The sequence below is a fragment of the Mastomys coucha genome, unplaced genomic scaffold (assembly GCF_008632895.1).
Source record: "Mastomys coucha isolate ucsf_1 unplaced genomic scaffold, UCSF_Mcou_1 pScaffold1, whole genome shotgun sequence".
Classification (NCBI taxonomy): Eukaryota; Metazoa; Chordata; class Mammalia; order Rodentia; family Muridae; genus Mastomys; species Mastomys coucha.
This window is the reverse complement of record NW_022196891.1, coordinates 77,538,515-77,560,618: the sequence shown is the minus strand read 5'-3', so window position 1 is coordinate 77,560,618 and position 22,104 is coordinate 77,538,515.

Here is a 22,104-nt window from a genome sequence, read left to right as displayed (position 1 = left end):
TTTTTATAAGATTATTAGGCTAGCCGGGGATCCATCCGTCCATCCATCCATCCATCCATCCATCCATCCATCCATCCATCTATCTAGTGTGTATATGCAGAGGTCAGATACAACCTGCAGGAGTCTGCTCTTCCGCTATGTGGGGCCTGGGCCATATCGTCAGCATTACTGCCAAGTGCGTTTATCCAGCAAGTTATCTCAGCAGCCCTGTGTATTTATTTATTTATTTTTTTTGTGTATGTCTGTGAGTGTATGCCATGTGCATGTGGGTACACATGAGGCCAGAAGAGGGCTAAGTTACAAGCAGTGGGAAGCTACTCGACCTGGGTATTGAGAACAGAACTCAGGCCCTTTAGAAGAGCAGCAAGTGCTCTTAACAGCCGAGCCAACTCTCCAGCCTCGTAGGCTGGATGTTTAAAGAAATCACTATAAGTCTAACACAAGTTTGTACACAAGCTTTTTTCTTTCTTCCTTCCTTTCCTTCCTTCCTTCCTTCTTTCTTCCTTCCTTCCTTCCTTCCTTCCTTCCTTCCTTTCTTTCTTTCTTTTTCTCTCTTCCTTCTTTTCTTTCTCCCTCCCTCCCTTCTTTTTTTCCCTCCTCTTCCACTTTCTCCCCTCTCCCCTCCTCTTCCTATTTCTCCTCTTCCTTCTTTTTTTCTTTTGAGACAGGGTTTCTCTACAGTGTAGCCATGGCTGTCCCGGAACTTGCTTTGTAGACCAGGCTGGCCTTTAACTCAGAGATCCATGTCTCTGTCTGTCTGTCTGTCTGTCTGTCTGTCTCCTAGGTCGCCATTACCACCTTGCTCACAACTTTCTTACCACTTGTAAAATCATGCTGTCAGTCACATGTATCTCTTCTGGTTAGTTATTTTGTTTTGTTTATGTGATAGTTTTAACCATCAGCTTAACACAACCTAGAATCACCTTGGATTGAGGGGATGTCAGGATATTTGATCACAGCAATAGCCTGTACATATGGCTACATGTTCAACAAATGAATCCAAATGGTTACTCTACCATCTAAAGAGCAGAGCAGAGCAAATGCTGGCTGCATGGCAATGAGTGAACTAGCTAGTAAGAGCACAGGTTTCTTAGCACTTATTAAAAACGGAGTTTGGGGGTGCTGGAGAGATGGCTCAGCAGTTAAGAGCACTAACTGCTCTTCCAGAGGTCCTGAGTTCAATTCCAAGCAACCATGTGGTGGCTAACAACCATCTGTAATGGGATCTGATGCCCTCTTCTGGTATGTCTGAAAACAGCTACAACTTACTCACATACATACAATAAATAAAATCTTAAAAAAAAAAAAAAAAAAGCAAAACAGAGTTTGGTGTGGGGTGGCTTATAGGTTAAGAACACCAGGCTTTTCCAGGGGATCTGGGTTCGGTTCTCAGCATTCACATAGTAGCTCACAACCATCCATAACATGTATGCAAAATATACATACACATAAGATAAAAATGATTATATCTTTTGTATAAAATGAGGGCTGGAAACTTAGGGGTTAAGAATACCTGTTGCTCTTGCAGGCTTGGCCTGGGTTTGATTCTCAGCATCCACATAGTGCTTACAACTATCTGTAATTCCAGTTCCAGTGGATCCAACACACTCTTGTGGCCTCTGGGGCACTGCAAGCACATGGTACACAGAATTACATTCAGTCAAAACATCTATACATATAAAATAAATATATCTGAAAAAATAGTCTTAAAATGTGAGCTGGGTGTGTCACTTGGGAGGCTGAGCCAGGAAGATCTCAAGTTCAAAGTCAGTCTTGGCTACGTGCACAGATCTTGTAAAAAAAAGAAAAAACAACAACAACAACAAAAAAACAAAAACCAAAGTTTGGGCAGTGTCACCACATGACTTTAATGTCAATCCTTAGGAGGCAGAGCCAGGCCAATCTCTATGAGTTCAACACCAGCCTGGTCTACAGAGTTAGTTCTAGGACAGCCAGGGCTACACAGAGAACCCTGGTCTCGAAAATCAAAACAAAACAAAACAGGTAGAATATACCTTTAAATCCAGGGCTTCGAAGGCTAAAGGAGGAGCTCTGTGAGTTCAAGCCAGTCTGATCTACATAGAGAGTTTCAAGATAACCAGGGCTATCTAGGGAGACCCTGTCTCAAAAAATAAAACAAATAAACAATACAACCACCGCTCAAATAGAAGAAAAGTCTCTCAAAATAAATAAAGACTAAAAGTAGCCAGGGTTTTTCTGTTTGTTTGGTTTTGTTTTGTTTTTGTTTGTTTTGTTTTTGTTTTTGTTTTTTCGAGACAGGGTTTCTCTGTGTAGCCTTGGCTCTCCTGGATCTCACTCTGTAGACCAGGCTGGCCTCAAACTCAGAAATCTACCGGCCTCTGCCTCCCTAGTGCTGGGATCAAAGGCATCCACCACCACTGCCCCAGCTTAAAGTAGCCAGTTTTAAAGCAGCTTTCTTTGTTTTGATTGGATGTTTTCTCTGACTGACTCACAGCATCTTTCTCTGTCTCTCATCTTTATCCCTGTGTTCCTCAGCTTTCTCCAACCATAACAAAATACTTGTGATAAACAAAAGGAGGAAAGGTTTGCTTTTGGCTGTTGACTCCTCAGAGGTTTGGTTTATAGTCACGTGGTCCTGTAGCCTTGAGCCTATGATAAGCACAGGGCTTAGTAAGGTGGAAGACTTACTCCTTAAGAGCCAAGAAGGAAAGAGAGAGGACATCGGGGCCTCTGGATCCTGTTCAAAGGCATACTCCAATGGCCTCATTCCTTGGGAGGGCTAGGATAACGTGACTGAGAACTCATGGACCACGATGCTGCTAGATCTCTCTGCATTTTCTGCATCCAGTTATGTCCTCTGTCCCTATCTGATACATTTACTATTGTGTGCATCGCGTGTGCAGTGGGACTCTGGAATCTGCCCATGCTAGGCAAGTGCTCTATCACTGAGTTCCACTCCAGCCCTTTCCATGTGGTTTCTGGAGAGCAACACTGCGCTTGAGCTGCCAGTGTTTGTAGGTTCATTGCGAGCCTAGGAGTGAAAGCCAAGCAAGTATGTACTAACGATTTGTGGAGTCACCAATTCTGCAAGGGATTCTGATGTGTAGTCATAATTGGGAAGCACAGGGTTGAAGTCTGATTTCCCCTGAGTTGAGATGTTCATGTGGCTGTCCGAAAGACAGATGAGGTGAGGAGGCAGGGGAGTGATTGTCGGGCTGGTGAGAAACAGTGGCTGTCCGTCCTGTCCACTCCACCAAAGGCAACGCACTCAGAGTTTCATCAATTGCTGCCCTCTTTCAACAAACACGTTTGTGGGATCAAACACGTTTAATCCCAGCCAGCACTCCGGAGGCAGAAGCAGAGGCCAGCGGACCTCTGAGTTGGAGTTCTTCAGAGCGAGTGCCGGGACAGCCAGGCCTACACAGAGAAACCTTGTCTCAGAAGAAAAAAAAAATGTATGGGGTTCCACAGTGTCCAAATAGGCATGAGAGGGGACGACAAAGTTTATAGATGGGTGAATCAGGAAACGCGCACACCACGGCCAGGCCCGGGGCATGACTAGGGAGGGGCGGGACAGATTTAATTTGCAGTGCACAAACTCATTAGCTGGACACAGAAGCTGGAAGGATACAAAAATAGACAGGATTGTGCCTGTCAGGACACTGTGCCCTGAACAAAGGACAAAAGGCAGGCACAGAAATGCATAACTGCTCTTGCTAGTTTAAGGCTCACTGAAGAGGGGAGAGGGATTATTAACAGAGAAAATGCCTCCATCAGACTGGTCCCTAGGCGAGTCTGTAGGGCATTTTCTTGATTAATGGTCGATGTAAGGGTCCAGCCCACAGTGGGCAGTGGCACGCCTGAGCAGATGGTCCTGGATGAGATGGCAAAGCCACAGGGAAGCCATGGGGAGCAAACCATCAAGCAGCATTCTTCCGTGGTCTCTACATCCATTCCTGCCTCCAGTTTCCTGCCCTGCTTCCCTCAGCGGAGGGTGACTAAGGCAAAAAAACCTCTTTCCTTCCCCAGTTGTTTCTGATCATGGAGTCTCACCACAGAAACAGGAACCTAACTATGATAACTACATTGTTATCACTGATGAGAAAAGAAACATCAAATTGTTTCATCTTGGCAGTTATTTTCTAACCAAATGAATGAGTTATATACGCATACTGATATACTGGCATTTGGCACAGTAATGATCTTTGAGATTGTTTCTAAACAAATATTTTAAGAAATTATACAAGTTTTTGCCCAGTGAGTTGGTTCATGGGTAAAGGCTCCTGTTGCCTGCCATACTGACAACCTGAGTGATCCCAGAGAGCCACCTAATGGAGAGGAATAGCATCTTCATATGTACACCCCAACCCCACAAGCATGCGTGCACACACACACACACACACACACATACATACATACACACACATACACACAGAGGCACATACACACACATACACACACACACACACACATACATACACACACACACACACAGAGGCACATACACACACATACATACACACACACACAGAGGCACATACACAGAGAGAGGAGCATACACACACACAGAGGCATATACACACAGGTACATACACACACAGAGGCATATACACACAGGCACATACACACACACAGAGGCACACATACAGGTACACACACACACAAAGGTACATACACAGAGAAAGGCCTCCCCCCCCCCCACAGAGGCACACACACAGGCACATAAACACACACACACAAAGACACATATACACAGGCACACACAGGCAGACACATACAGGCATATACACACAGGCACACAAACATAGGCACACACAGGCACACACACACAGAGGCACACAGAGAGACACACACAGGCATATACACACACAACTTCTACATGCTGTGGCACATGAATGTACACACATATACATTTAAATATAACTCAAGAAAACCTGTAAGTCTCTGGCTCCTCACAGTATTTTAATAACCTTCATTACTGACTTCTGAGCACCGCTAGCACCCATTCTCAGCAAATGAGAGCAGCTGTATGTGTAGCCACTGGGCATACACAAGTCTATGGCACAGACTTAGAGCCACTCCGTGGCTCGTTCATGCTCCTTGGTGACGCTCTCCCAAGATGACAGCCCCATACTTTGTGGCTTCTCATTTTGCATTTATTTTATTTCTGGCAAGTAGTTGTGACCCACAACGGCTGGCTGTAGAAAGAATACGGTTGCAGAGAGAAGAGATGCTGGGTTTTAGCAGGGATGGAAGAGACTTTCCCGGAAGCAGTCCCTAACACAGACAGGGGTCCTCCAACTCCACGAAGGAAATCCTACACATGTCTTTAGCCACAGTGGGTCAGCTTTCTGTCACTGTAACAGAGTACTGCACAAAGGACTTAGGAAGTACAGAGGATATTATTAGCTCATTGTTCAGAGGTTCAAATCCAAGGTCACATGGTCCTATTAGTTTGGGTTTCTACTGAGGGAGGCAATGTCACAACAGGAGCCAGTCTCAGAGCACACTGTTCACAGCTCAAACCAGAGCAGGGGACCAGAGTCCCTAGCTCCTTTTAGGGGCATGCCCCTTAGCAGTCTAAAAACCTTCCATGAGCTCCCATTTGTTTTTTAGGTTTTTCTTAATTAATTTTCTTAAGTTTATGTGCACTGGTATTTTGCCTGGATGTATGTGTGTGTGAGCATGTCTGATCCCCTGGACCTGGCGTTACTGACAGTTGTGAACCACCACGTGGTTGGTGAGAATAGGACCCAGGTCCTCTGGAAGAGCAGCCAGTGATCTTAACAGCTAAGCCATCTCTCCAGTCCTACGGACCCCGCTTCTTTTTAAAGTTTGAAGGTGGGCATGGTTTTATCTCAGTACTCGGGAGGCAGAGGCAGGCAGATCTCTGAGTTTGAGGCCACAGATTGAATTCTAGGACAGTCAGGGATACACAGAGAAACCCAGTATGGAGAGGGTAGGTATGTGTTTGAGAGGTTTTTTTTTTTTTTTCTTTTGCCTGCATGTATGTCTATACATCAGAAGAGGGCTTTGGATCCCCCTGGGTAGGCCCAACCTTTTAAAAAGCCTGGAGCTCCCCAGTAACCCCACCAAGTAGAAAGAACTGCTTTCAAGCGCTTTGTGGCTGCCAAGAATCTGGGAAGGCAATGGTGAGCAAGTTGGGAAGCCTGATAGAGCTGCCCGCCTGCTGCTTCTTACTGCTTTTTTTTTTTTTTCTTCCAAGACAAGGGTTTCTCTGTGTAACCCTGGCTGTCCTGGAACTTACTCTGTAGACCAGGCTGGCCTCGAACTCAGAGATCCGCCTGCCTCTGCCTCCCAAGTGCTGGGATTAAAGGCGTGCGCCACCACCCGCCCGGCAAATGCTTTCTTTCTTTTTTCTTACTGCTATGAATGTGTCAGCTAGCACGTTCTGTTTAGTATCTGTGACGGTTTGTATATGCTTGGCCCAGGGAGTGGCACTATTAGGTGTGGCCTTGTTGGAGGAAGTGTGTCGTTGGGGATGTTGAGCTTTTAATACCCTCATCCTAGCTGCCTGGAAGCCAGTCTTCTGTTTGCCTTCGGAACAAGATGTTGAACTCTCAGCTCCTTCTGTGCCGTGCCTACCTGGGCACTGCTATGCTCCTGCCTTGGTGATAATGGAGTGACCCTCTGGACCTGTAAGCCAGCCCTAATTAAATGTTGTCCTCGTAAGAGTTGCCTTGGCCATGGTGTCTGTTCACAATAGTGAAGCCCTAAGGCAGTACTTCGGGAACTAAAAGTATGGGTCTTTGGGGGCCAGTGAGTAGAGTACCTAGCATGCATGAGTCCCAAGATTCAGTCCCTAGCAATGGAAAAACGGCGTTTCCGAGCACTACTGTAGACACAGCCCTTAGGAGTTGGAGGCAGGAAGATCAGCAGTTTAAGGTAATTTTTGGCTACATAACAAGTTTGAGGCTAGTCTGAATCACATAAGACCCTATCAAGAAACAAAAAGAAAAAGGGAAGCCTGAATGCTAGGCAAGCATTCTACCATTGAACTATATAGTCCCTGCCCCTTGGGAAGCCAAGTCTTGATAGGGGTTGGGGAGCTGAGAGAGGGTTAGGAGGGAGGGGCAGCTGGGGTTCTCCACCTGTAGCCTTTCTCTTCAAATTCCCAAAACTACCCAACAGTACTTCAGCCTCCTCCTATCTGTACCCTCAGTGAATCCCTGGGGATGATTTTGGCAACTCCTGGGGGGGAGTAATTGTCACACAGTCTAGGGCTCTGGTAGAAGAAGATTCTGGCTTATAACAAACCACACTTTTCTTTTTTAACAACAGACTCAGTGTCCCATAAGGTGAGAGATTCGAGCAATGTCCATGTAACCAATCAATGCTCAAGTCCTGAGTGAAGAACTGCTCTGGCAAAAGTCTGTTCTAAACTCATTAGGAGCCAGGTGGTGGTGGCGCACACCTTTAGTCCCAGCGCTTGGGATTCTGAGTTGGAGGCCAGGCTGGTCTACAGAGTGAGTTCCAAGACAGCCAGGGCTACACAGAGAAACCCTGTCTTGAAACAAACAAACAAACAAACAAACCCAACAAACAAACAAAAAATTCATTACTGTTGTTGTGTATGTGTTTATGTGGGTACGCACTCCTGTGTGCCTGTGTTCGTGCATGTGTGTATGCATGTGTGCATGTGTATATGTGTGCATGTGTGTGGCATGTGCTTGTACATGTGTACATGTGTGTGCACATGCGGATGTGTACATGTGTGTGCACATGCGGATGTGTGCATGTGCCATAGCTCATGGGTGGCAATAAGAGGACATCTTTCAAGAACCTGATCTTTCCTTCCATTGAGGAAGTTCTGGAGAACTCCAGTCTGGAGTTCTTCTTTTTATTCTTGAGGCTAAGTCTCTCTACAACATCCAGGCTGTCCTGGAACTCACTCTGTAGACTAGGCTGGCCTCGAACTCAGAGATCTGCCTCTCAAAGTGATAGGATTAAAGGTGTGTGCGATCATGCCTGGCCAGATCTGGGGTTCTTCATCTTGGGGCCAAAGGTCCCTGAGAACCTAAGGGAAGGATAGAGCCCCTTCCTCTGACTACCCCCACCCTCGCTGAGTTGGTAATCTATCGACTCACAGAGATCATCTAGAACTTAGCGACTCATTCCCTCGGCTTCTGTGGCTCGAGAAGTAAAGCAGTGCCTTGGGTGACCCTGGCTCAGGGTTTGAGGACAAGATGTCACTCAAGGTCACAGTCATCTTACACAGCAGCTTTTGGCTCCTCAGGGGACATCTGGCTGTGTCTAGAGACATCACTCTGACTGTTGATAAGTGGATGGGCATGCTATGGGCTTCCAGAGGGCAGAGGCAGAGGAACCACTCGGCTTCTTACTGTGCACAGCACAGCTCCCCATAACAAAAACGTTATTCAGTCTGTGTGTCAACAGAGGCACCCGAATACTAAGCAAGGCCTACCAGTGTGGAGACCACGGTGTGCTCTACTGTGTTAGTCCATATTGTTGTGTGAAATGGTGTTTTTTTCAGGCTGTGCCTTATCCTAAGAGGCTCTATTTTACAAGCAGCTTTGACTCCATTTTGTGTCTGAAAAGAGATAGACAACTCAGGACCTTGGCCCACATTGTGGCTCACAGTCATCCAGGATTCCAGTTCTGGGAGGACCTCGGGCCCTTTCATTTTCTTGGCGGTGGTGGTGGAGAGTTTAGACAGGGTTTCTCGGTGTAACCCTGGCTTCCCTGGAACTTACTCTATAGACCAGGCTGCCCCTGAAACTCACAGAGATCCAGCTGCCTCTGCCTCCTGGTTGCTGGGTTTAAAGGCATATGCCACCACTGCCTAGCTTGATGCCCTCTTCTGACCTTTGGTGACACCAAGCACACACATAATGCATATACACATATGCAGGCAAAACATTCATACACATAAAATAAAATAAAGAAAGACATCTAGGGTTCCAGGCAGGATATATAGTAAGGGCCTTGCTCCCGACACTGTCCCAGGATGGGTGATAACAGCGCTTGTGGCAGGAAGGTGCTGTGGGAAAATAACAATGAGCTCTGACCTCTACCCCAACCCTGAAACGCGGTGTAGGCAGCTGTGAGGGAAAATCCTCAATGTATGTAACTCTGAGGGGAGAAGGCGTCCCCTGGTGGAAGTGTTACAGTTCTGAGGGGAGAGGTTTCCCCTGTGTAAGCGTTACAGCTCTGAGAGGAAAGGTATCCTGGCAGTCAGGAGTCAAGGATTACCACATACCACACGCTGAAAAGTCACCGCACACAACACACCTCACCCAAGAGATTTATTAAGACACAAGAGGGTGGCTGCCTTAGCTGGGTGAGAAGCCCCAGGTAGCGGAGCAGGAGGCAGGCGTTATAGAGGGGTTTCTTGGGGGAGGAGTTTTCCAAGGTGGAGTTTTCCACGGTGGGGATTGGCTGAGATTTCAAGCCAAGCCCAGGGACTGGTGGAATTCTGAGCTCAGGGATTGGTGGGGGTTGATAGGTTTTCAAATCTGGAAGTAGATTTAGACCTTTTAACCAACAGTCATGAAGCATCCTGATGGAGAAAGGCCAGGACTAGGCTGGCTAGGTGAGGCACAGGGCTGCGCACCAGGCCAAGGTAAGTGAACCGCATTTAACAATAGGCTAGAGGGAAGATCTGGGCTGTAAGTGAACCATCTCAGGGCTTGTGGAAGACCAAAGATTTGTAATGGGAACATGTTAGGCTAGGGGCACCCTCCTGACCTTCCCCCTGGTCAGGCAGAGCCTTCTGTAAACGAGAGAGGGTTCTGAGCCAGCCTTCCTTCCAAGCTGCTCCTGGGAGACTGAGGAGTGGGGCCCAACTTCCCTCCTTTTTCTTTCTGCTGTGAAAAGCGCGTAAAAGGGGTTTCCTGCTGTCACCGAGAGCAGGCAGCAAAGTCACACCAAGCATGGGAGAGTTCTTGCCTTCCAGAGCCCAGTGTAGATCCCTTGCACGATTCTTCCACACTTTTTAAAAAAAGATTTATTTATTTATTACATGTAAGTACACTGTACCTGTCTTCAGACACATGAGAAGAGGGCGTCAGATCTCGTTACGGATGGTTATGAGCCACCATGTGGTTGCTGGGATTTGAACTCAGGACCTTTGGAAGAGTAGTCGGTGCTCTTAACCACTGAACCATCTCTCCAGCCCCACATTTAACTTTTAATCAGCCCACAGGGCTCAAGGGCTCCTCCAAGGAGTCCACCTCTGGCTAATTAGATTTTGCCCTGTAAGATACAACTTCCCAGCCAGGAATGATACTGTCTTCTGCAAATGATTCAGGCATAAAAGTGAGCATCCCTTTGTCTTGACGAAAGTAACTATACTAACCAGGAACAGGGCATGCCCAGTGCCCTTAGAGGCCGAGGGCAGCAGGATTCTCTCAGGCGGAGTTCTACGTAGTTGGGTAGAGGCTCCCGATTTTACTGAGGATGACTGGAGCTTACCCGCCTTGCCACCTCAGCTCATACCTGGCCGAGGAGACTTTACCCACCACATACCTATTCCTGGGAATGACCAGGGAAAACTAAGGAAACAGACAGGGAACCCAGGACCCGTGCTTTTATGTAGTCACAGCACAGAAAGCATGACAGGAAACACTTGTCAGTTGCACAACAGAGATTTATTGTTTCATCAGCAGCTTATTCAGGCTTATTGTGGAAAAATACAAAAACCCAAAGAATAGGAATTACTCAGAAGACGTGGGGAGGGGAGCTCAGAGAAGGAGTGTGTGCCTTGTACACTCAAGGGTGTGGATCCCATCCCTACATCTAAAGAATGACCTTCTTGACCAGGCATGGTGGCACAGGCCTGCAATCCCAGCATTCAGGGGGTGCAGAGGCAGGTGGATTTCTGTGAGTTGAGGCCAACCTGGTCTACAGAGGGAGTTCCAGGGAACAGCCAGGGCTACACACAGAGCGAAAAACCCTGCCTCTAAAACAAACAAACAAATGAATAATCCTTTTTTAATCACACAGAGATGAGATTCTGGCTTTACATTTTGAGGTTTTTCTGTCTGTGCATGTAACATCTTTCCTCACAGATTTCTAGTGTGCTATATAATGCAGATTTTTTTCATTATATAGCCTAGGCTGGTTTTGAATGCATCCCCTTTCTGCCTCCATCTCTCCAGGGATTACTGATGAGGTGTTTTTTGTTGTTTTTTCCTACTGGGAATAACAACCAGGTGTCACCTATGCTAGGCAAGCACTCTACATTGAGCCACATCCCCAGTACCAAACATTAGTTTTATTTATTCAGTTAGTTTTTTTTTTAAGTTTTATTTTATTTATTTTATGTGTATGAGTACACTGTAGCTGTACAGATGGCCTTGACCCATCATGTGTGTGGCTGCTGGGAATTGAACTCAGGACCTCTGCCGGCTCCGCTCGCTCCAGCGTAATTCACTGTAGCTGTCTTCAGATACACCAGAAGAGGGCATCAGATCTCATTACGGGTGGTTGTGAGCCACCATATGGTTGCTGGGATCCGAACTCAGGATCTTCAGAAGAGCAGTCAGTGCTCTTACCCGCTGAGCCATCTCGCCAGCCCCCTCAGTTAGTTTTTTAAAAAAGATTTATTTATTTTTGTATATGTGTACGCTGAAGCTGTCTTCAGACACACCAAAAGAAGGCATCAGATCCCATTACAGATGGCTGTGAGCCACCATGTAGATGCTGGGAATTGAACTCAGGACCTCTGGGAGAGCAGTCAGTGCTCTTAATCGCTGAGCCTGATTTGTTTTATGTTTTTTTTTTAATATTTATTTTATTGTTGTATGTAAGTACACTGTAGCTGTCTTCAGACACACCAGAAGAGGGTGTCAGACATCATTACAGATGGTTGTGAGCCACCATGTGGTTGCTGGAATTTGAACTCAGGACCTCTGGAAGAGCAGAGAGTGCTCTTAACTGCTGAGCCTGATTTGTTTTATGTTTTTTTTTTTTTTTTTTTTTTTTTTTTTTTTTTTTTTTTTTTTTTTTTTCCGAGACAGGGTTTCTTTGAGTAGCCCTGGCTGTCCTGGAACTCACTCTGTAGACCAGGCTAGCCTGGAACTCAGAAATCTGTCTGCCTCTGCCTCCCAAGTGCTGGGATTAAAGGCGTGCGCCACCCCCTCCCCCCCCGGCTTGTTTTATGTTTTATTTTTAATTATGTACATATGCGGCATGGGGATGGAGAGTGCGTGCACCTGTGAACACAGATGTTTGTAGAGTTCAGAAGATTTCTAGGGAGTATGGAGCCACTGCTGCGGCTGCTGGAAATCAAATTCAGGTTCTCTGGAAAAGCAGTATATATTCCTAACCACTGGTTTATCTTTTCAGCCCAAGAAAATTAAAAAATTCTCTATCTGTCTGTCTGTCTGTCTGTCTATCTATCTATCTATCTATCTATCTATCTATCTATCTACCTATCTACATATCATCTATCTACATATCATCTACCTACCTACTTATCTACATATCATCTATCTACCTACCTACACATCATCCATCCACCCACTCTATCTATCTATCTATCTATCTATCTATCATCCATCCATCCATCTATCATCCATCCATCCATCCATCCATCCATCCATCCATCCATCCATCCATCTATCTATCTATCTATCTATCTATCTATCTATCTATCTATCTATCTATCTATCTATCTATCTGTGGTATGTGTGTTATGTTCCAGCTGTGGTTCCACATCCTCCTTTTCCTCCCTCAGACACTGCTGCACACCAGGCTGGAAGAATGATGCTGAGTCTGGAATGGGTGGGGTCTGCAGGATTCTGGTCCAGCTGGGAGTGAGTTCAGGGCTGGGTGTTCCCCCTAGGATTTTAGTGTTATAGCTCTTCTAGAGGCCATTCAGTCAAACAGCTCTCTTAGACGATCTTCAGTGAAACAGCTTGTGCTCATACACTTTATTCAGGGTGACCAAGGGCTACATACGAACCTTGGAGAGTGGAAGGAATTTTCAGGGTAAATGTAAAATCATTGGCTAGCGTTTAAAGTACTGTGAATGCCTCCTTTGTGTGGAGAGTCATTCCGGGAATCTCAGGTACTCCTTGCGTGGGTTGGGAAAGAGGAAGTTAAACTTGTAGTCTGCCAAGGGCGATGTGACATTCCTCAGGTAGAGGATGTGGGGGTCAGGCGCCTTGGACTAGGCAGAGAAGTGAAGCCTCTGCTAAGAAAACGGAGTCCTCCACTTTGCTCCAAGCTCAGAGGGCATATCCCAATGTGGTAGAGAGGTACAACATTATCTGTCTGTCTATCTATCTATCTATCTATCTATCTATCTATCTATCTATCTATCTATCTCCATCCATTTATCCATCCATCCTTCCATTGTGCTTGCATTCGTGCGTGCACGCATGTGTGTGTGTGTGTGTGTGTGTGTGTGTGTGTGTGCGCGCGCGCACGCGCGCACACAGGTAGGAGTCCATTCTCTTTGGGTCCTAAGGTTCATCAGGTTTGTGAGCGAGCACCTTTACTCTTGAGCCATCTCACTGACCCTGAAACTCTACCCCCATGCCCCTTTTTTTGAGACAGGTTGGCCTGGAATGCATAGCAATTCTCTTGCCTCTGCCTTCTATGTGCTAAGATTCTACATGTACACCCTACCTAGCTCCAGATTTTTTGATTTATTTTTATTCTTTTTGTTTGTTTGTTTTTTGAGACAGGGTTTCTCTGTGTAGCCCCGGCTGTCCTGGAACTCACTCTGTAGACCAGGCTGGCCTCGAACTCAGAAATCCGCCTGCCTCTGCCTCCCAAGTGCTGGGATTAAAGGTGTGTGCCACCACCGCCTGGCTATTTTTATTAGTTTTAAGTATGTGAAGATATGTGCAGAGGCGGGTACCTCAGTGACTGGAGGAGTTAGATTCCCCCCAAGAGCTGGAGTTCCAGGCCGTGTGGGCCTCCGGATGCAGATGCTGGGGATGAGCAAACAGGCATACTCTGGAAGGACAGTGCATGTTCCTAACTGCCAAGCCACTTCTCCGGCCCCCAGCTTCTCTTTGAGAATAAGCTCTATGGAACAGGTTTTAAAGCTTTAATTTGAATCAAGTAACTTTAGGTAATGGCATGACAGGTAAGTGCAATGTTTGAAGAGCTGGGGCAACCTGGGCTATAAGGGTTACTTCAGACTCTGCTCTGAAATGCGGTGAGACAACAGCAACATGGTGACTCGGGAGCTAGGGCTGGAGGGACGGCTGCTTAGCGGCTGCTCTTCCAGAGAACCTGGGCTGTGCTCGGCATCCACAGGTGGCCCACAACTGCCAGTAACTCCAATTCCAAGGCATCTGATGCCCTTTTCTGGCATCCTTGGGTCTCTCTCTCTCTCTCTCTCTCTCTCTCTCTCTCTCTCTCTCTCTCTCTCTCTCTCTGTGTGTGTGTGTGTGTGTCTCTTGCTCTCTCACGTGCACACACACACACACACACACAGTGAGAGAGAGAGAGCACACAAACAGAAGCACACAAGCAAAACACAAACATAAAAAAAAGTAAATAAATAGGGGCTGGCGAGATGGCTCAGAGGGTAAGAGCACTGACTGCTCTTCCGAAGATCCTGAGTTCGGATCCCAGCAACCACATGGTGCCTCACAACCACCCGTAATGAGATCTGACACCCTCTTCTGGTGCTTCTGAAGACAGCTACAGTGTACTTAATTATAATAATAAATAAATCTTAAATACAAATATACAAATCTTTAAAAGGAGTTAGGGGGTAGAATATTTGCGCGTGAGACTCTCAATTCCCAGCGCTGCAAGCCAAATAAATATAAAACTTAAAACAGTTTGAGGCAGCCCAGGGGAGAGGTTGGCGAGCTAGCCAGGACAGCCGCACAAGCTGAGCGTCTGGGATAGAGGCAGAGAGCAGCCCAGTGCTGCGGGTCAGCACTTTTCCAAGGCTACGGACCCTTGTCACTGTGCTCACGTAAGCCATCGAAGTACTCAGGTCTATTAAACACAGCAGCAGCAGTAAACTTGCCAAGCTCAGCCCCACCTGGGAGTCTTCAGAGCTGCTCCAGGAAGCAGCCACCATTTGCGGTTCCCATTTTACAGATGAAGACAATGAAGCACAGAGAGAGAGGTCCGGCAAGCTGCCCAGGGCTTCACAGCTGGAAAAGCCATCAAGTACTTCAAACCACAAGGGGGAGTATTAAGCAGGTTTAATACTGTAACATAACACCTGAGCTAGGCAACTAAAGAAGAAAAGTTTGCCTTGGCTCACAGTAAGGCTGGGTACCACCGCGGCAAGCCACTTTCTTTTTATACCTCACAACCGCTGTAAAAGAAACCACAATTTGCTGGGCAGTGGTGGCGCACGCCTTTAATCCCAGCGCGTGGGAGGCAGAGGCAGGCAGATTTCTGAGTTCAAGGTCAGCCTGGTCTATAGAGTGTATAGAGTGAGTTCCAGGACAGTCAGGGCTACACAGAGAAACGCTGTCTTAAAAAGAAAGAAAGAAAGAGAGAGAGAGAGAGAGAGAGAGAGAGAGAGAGAGAGAGAGAGAGAGAGAGAGAGAGAGAGAGAGAGAGAGGAAAAAGAAAAGCATTAAGAGGTTGCTCCGAGTCCTTTCTCATCACAGCAGGGAGAACAGTGGCGTGCATGGTGCTGGAGAAATAGCCCACCCCCAGTGACATACTTCCTCCCACCAAGGCCACATCTCCTAATCCTTTCAAACAGTTCCAGGGAACCAGATATTCAAAGCTATGATCAAAGTGCCCCACAGGCTAGAACCCAAGCCTTCAATACATGGCCTCTGGGGGCATGGATGAGAACCACAGCTCTCCTACAGACCACTGTGAGTGAGAGCAGAGTTAGGAGGGGTGGAGCAGAGGCCCAGCACCAGGCAAAGACACGGATTCACAAAGGAAAGACAAGAGAAAGAGGAAGACAGGAGCTTAACTGTCCCGAGTGAGGGCCAGCTGGGCCTGTGATTAGCACCAAGAGCTGCCGTTTAGACTCTTCTGGGCACCAGCTTCTATTTCTGTGCCAGTTTACGGCTTTCTTCACAAAGCGTGGAACAGCTAAGGGAGGCTTAGCAACGACCCGCAGCTGTTAAGTCCTTGGGATCACGGACACCGGGGATCCGGATGAGCACTAAGGAGCCCCATGGGAAGAGTCTGCATTCTCCACAGAGCATGGCACAGAATGCCACTCTCTCCACTTCTTGTTTTTTGCTGAGATCAGTTACCTCCTCCAGTCAGGCTGCAAACGCCCAGTACTTTCCGTGGATGGAGCGCAGCATGTGGTCCCAACCTTGGCCAAGAAGAAGAGAGGTCTGTGTGGCTTAGTGGGTAGCAAGACTGGATAGAGATGCTGGGAGTCCAGCAACCATGATGGGAGGAACAGAGGAACCGAACGGGTTCTGGAATAGTATTCTTGACAGGGGAATCCTATGTGTGCTGTTAAGGCAGGTGCTGGGTTTTCTGATAGTAGCCAGAAAGTGGCTCAACTAACAGGCTGGTTCTCTGAACTTTATGCAGGAGGCCTAAGCAGTCTGGGCTTACCTTATTGTGCTTCTCTGGTCCTGAATTTCTCTTGACCAATGTAAAGAAAAGCCAATAGCAGGTTAAGTCAAGATGGGGCTATCCCTTTACTGAGAGGGTCCGTGTAAACTGCTCTTTTATTATTGGGGAGGGATGTGCCATGTGGCTATTTCCTTTGAACTGAAATATCCCTTCCTGGAGGGAAGCCCGTAAGAATCAGGAAATGAAGGAAACTTGTGACGCCTAGGAAATTCCTGAAATCAGTCTGATCCACAAGGCCCCTCCCCCAAGGCTATAAGCAGCAATCTAGTTCTAAGCAGCCTTCCCCGTGAGGACCAAGAGCCTGCAAGCTGAGCGGGGCTCCTGGATGCAGCTTACAATGGCTTCTCACCCTAGCTGAGGGTGGGCTTTCCGTAATGCTGTCTTGATCCCTTAGTAACCTCTTTCACTACTGTAATGACCCAAAGAACCTCACTGGCCCACTAAGCTGGGCTTGGGTGGAGCTGTTTCATCAGCCTATTGTTAGTGCTGCCAGGGTCAAATGGCCATTTGTTTACATCTCCCTAGGAAAAGTTATATTATCAGTTCTTAACCTTTCTAATGCCGTGTCCCTAAAATACAGTTCCTCATGTTGCAGTGACTCCCCCAACCATGAAGTGTTTTTGTTGCCACTTCATAAATTGTAACTTTTCTTTCTTCACTATACATCTCAATCACAACCCCCCCCACACACACTTCCCAGTCCTACCCTTACAAATCTCTCCTCCCAATACCTCCTTCCCTTGGGTTCCACTACACTCTAGGGCATCTAGTCCCAACAGGACTAGGCACATTCTCTCCCACTGAGGCCCAACCAGGCAGTCCAGGTTGGGAAGGGGATCCTAAGGCAGGGAACAGAGACTGAGATAGCCCCAGCTCCACTTGTTAGGAGACCCACAGGAAGGCCAAGCTGCACATTTACTACAACTGAGTGGGGGGGGAGGGGGGAGGGGGATCTAGGTCCAGCTTCTATATGCTCCCTGGTTGGTGGCCCAGGGTCTACGTGCCCTCATGGTCTCAGGTTAGTTGACTCTGTGGGTCTTCTTGTCATAACTGTAATTTTGCTACTAACTGTAATTACTAACTGTAATTTTGTTATGGGTGGCACCGTTCCCTGGGGTTAGGATCCTGGACCGTATACAACGATGAGCAGAGCACAGGTATTCATGGCTCCTTTCTCCTTGATTGGAGATGCAACGTGACCAGCTGCCCACAGCTCCTGCAGCCTCAACAGACTCTACCCTAAGCCTTCCTGGAGCTGAGATGGCTTCTGGGTGTTCCGGGTGTAGGGGAAATCGAGTTTGATTCACCCTCCCACAAACACACTCTCCCTTACGTTGCTGATGTTGGGGTGCTAAGAAAAAGCACCGGGTGGTGGCGGCGGCGGCGGCGGCGGCTCACGCCTTTAATCCCAGCCCTTGGGAGGCAGAGGCAGGTGGGTCTCTGAGTTCAAGGCCAGCCTGGTCTATAGAGTTCCAGGACAGCCAGGGCTACGCAGAGAAACACTGTCTCGAAAAAAATTAAAAAAAAAAAAAAAAAAGAAAGAAAGAAAGAAAGGAAGAAAGAAAAAGCACTTTGGGAAATGCAGAAATACAAGTTCTTCAGAGTTCCAACCTGCTAATCTCAATTTGCAGACCCGCCAACTCCTTGTTAAGTGCCTAGGAGGGCTTCGATGTCTTTTGGAAAAGCTTCCTGCTTGGCGGATGCTTCCAGAAGCCAAGGCTGGCTCCATTTTCATTTTAACCAAGAAAGCAAAGGCAATAGGTATCCCTGGGACACTGATGACCCCAGGAAGGCAGCACCAATGGTCACCTGCCCATTAAACCACTCCAGTAGTCTGACCATCTGCTGGTGTCCCAGCCTGGGCTCTTTATCTGGAGAAATAAAATCCTTTAAAATTTCTGAAATTCCCAATCAACGCTAGGCAGACACAGAAATCACAACTCAAAACTTTGGTTACTGGCTGTAACCCAAAGGAGCACGTTGGCTTATTCAAATCTAAAAAGCCCAGCCTGGGCCCTGGGTGAGTAACTGCACGTGGCTAAAATTAGCCTGGCCACCTGCTGAGACAGCAGCTGGCTATTCTAAGCCCTTGGGAGACTTCCTGGAAGCGGGGCTGGGCTTCCCAGGGAAAGAACCAAAGGCCTGCGGCTTCGTGGTCAAGGGGAGGACAGGACAGGCAGTTAAAGACTCGAAGGGTCTCAGGCTCAGAGACTGAAAATGCAGAGCTGGATCCAGACTGTACTTTCTAGTTTCTTTCTTACATTCTCAGGATGGCGGATGGATGCCAGATTGGCTGATTTAGAAGACTGTCACACACTGTGTTGGGAACTAGCCTTCTATGGACCCCATGTCCCATTTCTGCTCCCAGAGAGAAGAGTATTTAAACATCTAATCAACAGTCGCTCATCCCTAGAAAGCATCCTCCTGCAGTTAGTTCTTGGACTTAAAACTGGTCAACGCCCCCATGTCGCTGCCCCAGCCTTGCCTCTGAGTGGACACAAAGCCTTGGCTGGTCCTTTCCCCATTTTTTTTTTTTTTTGTTTTTGTTTTTGTTTTTTCAAGACAGGGTTTCTCTGTGTAGCCCTGGCTGTCCTGGAATTCACTCTGTAGACCAGGCTGGCCTTGAACTCAGAAATCCACCTGCTTCTACCTCTGCTTCCCAAGTGCTGGGATTAAAGGTATGGGCCACCACTGCCTGGCTCGCCATTTTTTCATAGGCCAGTTCATACTTGGTTTTTCAACTTAACCCATTTCTTTTATGTGAGTATTTTTGCCTGCCTGCAGAGGCTAGAAAAGGATGGCAGATCCCCTGGAACTGGAGTTATAATGGTTGGGAGCCACTGTGCAGGTGCCAAGAACCAAACCTGGATCCTCTGCAGGAACAGGGAGCAAGTGAGGTGCTTCTAACCACTGTGCCATCTTCTCAGCCCTGCTCCCCACCCTGACTCCTTTTAAGTGGTGCTGGTAATAAAATCGTTGCCTATGCCAGGTGTTAATATCTTAAAAACTGTGTGTGGTGTATCGTGTGTGCTTGTAAACACAATGTCAGGACCCAGAAGTAAACATCGGATGCCCTCCTTCCCACTCCCACTTTGTTTCCAGACGGAGTCCCTCACGGAGCCTAGTTTACTGTCTCCCTTGTTTTCGGCCCTCAGTTCTGGGGTTATGCATCCCTGCCTGGTTTATGTGAATGCTAGGATCCCAACTTAGGTCCACACGCTTATGCACAAAGCACTTTTCCACAGAGCTATCAGCCCAGCTCCAAATCAGCTTTTAATGAGACAAATGTCTCAGAGTAGTCTAGGCTGTCCTTGACAAAGCCTGCTGTCTCTGCCCACAGTGGCAGAATCTTAGGCACCAGCTTCCTGCTAATATTCAGTGCCGACACGCAGACTCTAAAAGAGTAGATAGAAACCACTTTTGAAGGCTAGGAAATCACCAAACAGAAGCAGCCTGATTAGCTACTTTTTTTTTTTTAATTAAAAAAGAAAAGAAAAATGGAGACCATTTCATGTAGCCCAGGCTGGCCTCAATTCTTCCAAGTGCTAGGACTCAGTAACGTAATAACATGGTATCATCAGTGGACACTGTGTATACATCAGGGCCTGTGCTACCCCTGGATCTCAGCTGTCCTAAACTCATTCCGAAAAGCCAGGCCATGATGCTTACACCAAGGTCAAGTTCCAGGCAGATCACTCAGCAGCAGTTTTGAAGTGTGCTGTGGGTGTTTGTTGAAGAAGTTGTTCTCACCTCCCTAAGAGGGCAACACAGAGTCCTGACAGCCAGCACACTGTAGGAACTCCCAGGGCTTCTTTGCAACAGTGGGGTCTGAAGAGACACTGTCCAAGGGCTGCTTGTCCAGACACAGGAGGGGCAGCTCACCAGGCGGGCAGAGCACAGCACTCGGACCCTGAATTTGGGGGTAAGGTCACTGGTGGTTCTGTGGACATGCCAGCACGGGCCTAAGCATTGGTTTTTAATTTCTAGTGATCTCATTTTTGGTTGCTGTGGGTAGTTTGAGTGAAAATAGCCTCATAAGCCCACAGGGAGTAGCACTATTAGGAGGTGGCCTTGTTGGAGGAAGTGTGTTCACTGGGTGGGTGGGCTTTGAGGTTTCAGAATCTCAAGCCAGGCCCAGTAGCTCACTGACCCTTCTTTTGGGTCAAGATGTCAAACTCTCAGCCAGCCCTCCAGCATCATGGGTGCCTGCGTGCCACCACGATTCCTTCCGTGAAATCAATGGACTAAACCTCTGAACTGCAAACCAGCCCCAATTAAACGTTCTTCTAGTTGGTTTTGGTGGCACATGCCTTTTACCTTTAACCTCAGCACTTGGGAGGCAGAGGCAGACAATCTCTGAGTTCGAGGCCAGCCTGGCCTAGAAAGAGTTCTAGATGGAACTATACAAAACCCTGACTTGGGGGAGGGGGGGCAGAGGGCGGAGCTTTTCCTTTGTAAGAGAAGCCATGGTCATGGCAGTTTCTTCACTACAATAGGAGCCCTAACAAAGACAGTTGCTATTCTCAGGGTAGGACGAGTGGTCCTCCCCCAACCCAAGGTTTCTTTGTGTAGCCCTGGCTACCTCAGAACTCGAGGTCCATTTGCCCAGAGTACTGGAATTAAAGCAGTGTGCCACCACACCAGGCTAAGATTTGAGTTTCTTAAAGATGGAGAGCAGTAGCAAGTGAGCGCTGCAGGAACCCACTTCTTAGAATAAAACAGTCAGAAATGAGAACATGGGCTTTAGAAGTCACCATGTTCATCACACCCTGTGAGGTACTAGCTCTTCTCTGCTGGTAGGAAGGCGAGGAGACCTACTGACAGTTCTCACCTACAAGGGGCTGGAGATGCTCAAGACTGAAGAGGAGCCTGACCCACGTGCCCAGACATTCCCGCCTCTCACACTTCCTCACGCCCCTCAGTCTACCTGTAGCCACACACCTGATTCTACAGGACAGAGCCCTAGACCACAAATGAAACAGAACATTTAATTTTTCTTCTTTCCTGTCTTGAGTGAGTTCTGCTTTTTGTTCCTCCCACCAGAAATCAAACCACCACCAAAACAACTCCAGGCTTAAGTCCTTGAGTTAGGGGTGGCAGGGTTCATCCTGGGCCCCTCACTTTCAGAGCTGAATTTAACAGTCAAGCTTAGTTTTCAAACTGCAGCTAAACAGTACAGTGTAGAGGCCCTCAACCTAGGGTCTCAATCCTTTACAGGAGACCATCAAAAAAACTAGATATTTACATTATGATTTCATAACAACAGCAACATTACAGCTATGAACAGAAGCAACAAAAACAATTTTATGGTTGGGGTCACTGCAACATGAGGAACTGAATCAAAGGGGCACAGCATTACGAAGGTTGAGAAGCACTGGTGGAGTTGGGTCCTACTGCCTTACCAAGTATTGGAAATCTGAAGGGAGATATACTTTTGGGGTTCAGTGCTGTAGGGGTTCATAGCTACAGGGCCTCTGTAGACATCTCACTGTGAAGATAATCACATCCCTGTCAGAGGAGATGAGGCACACAACACAGTAGATAGCCATTTGCATTTTAATTGAGAACTCTTAGCCCTGTGGGTGACTATACCGA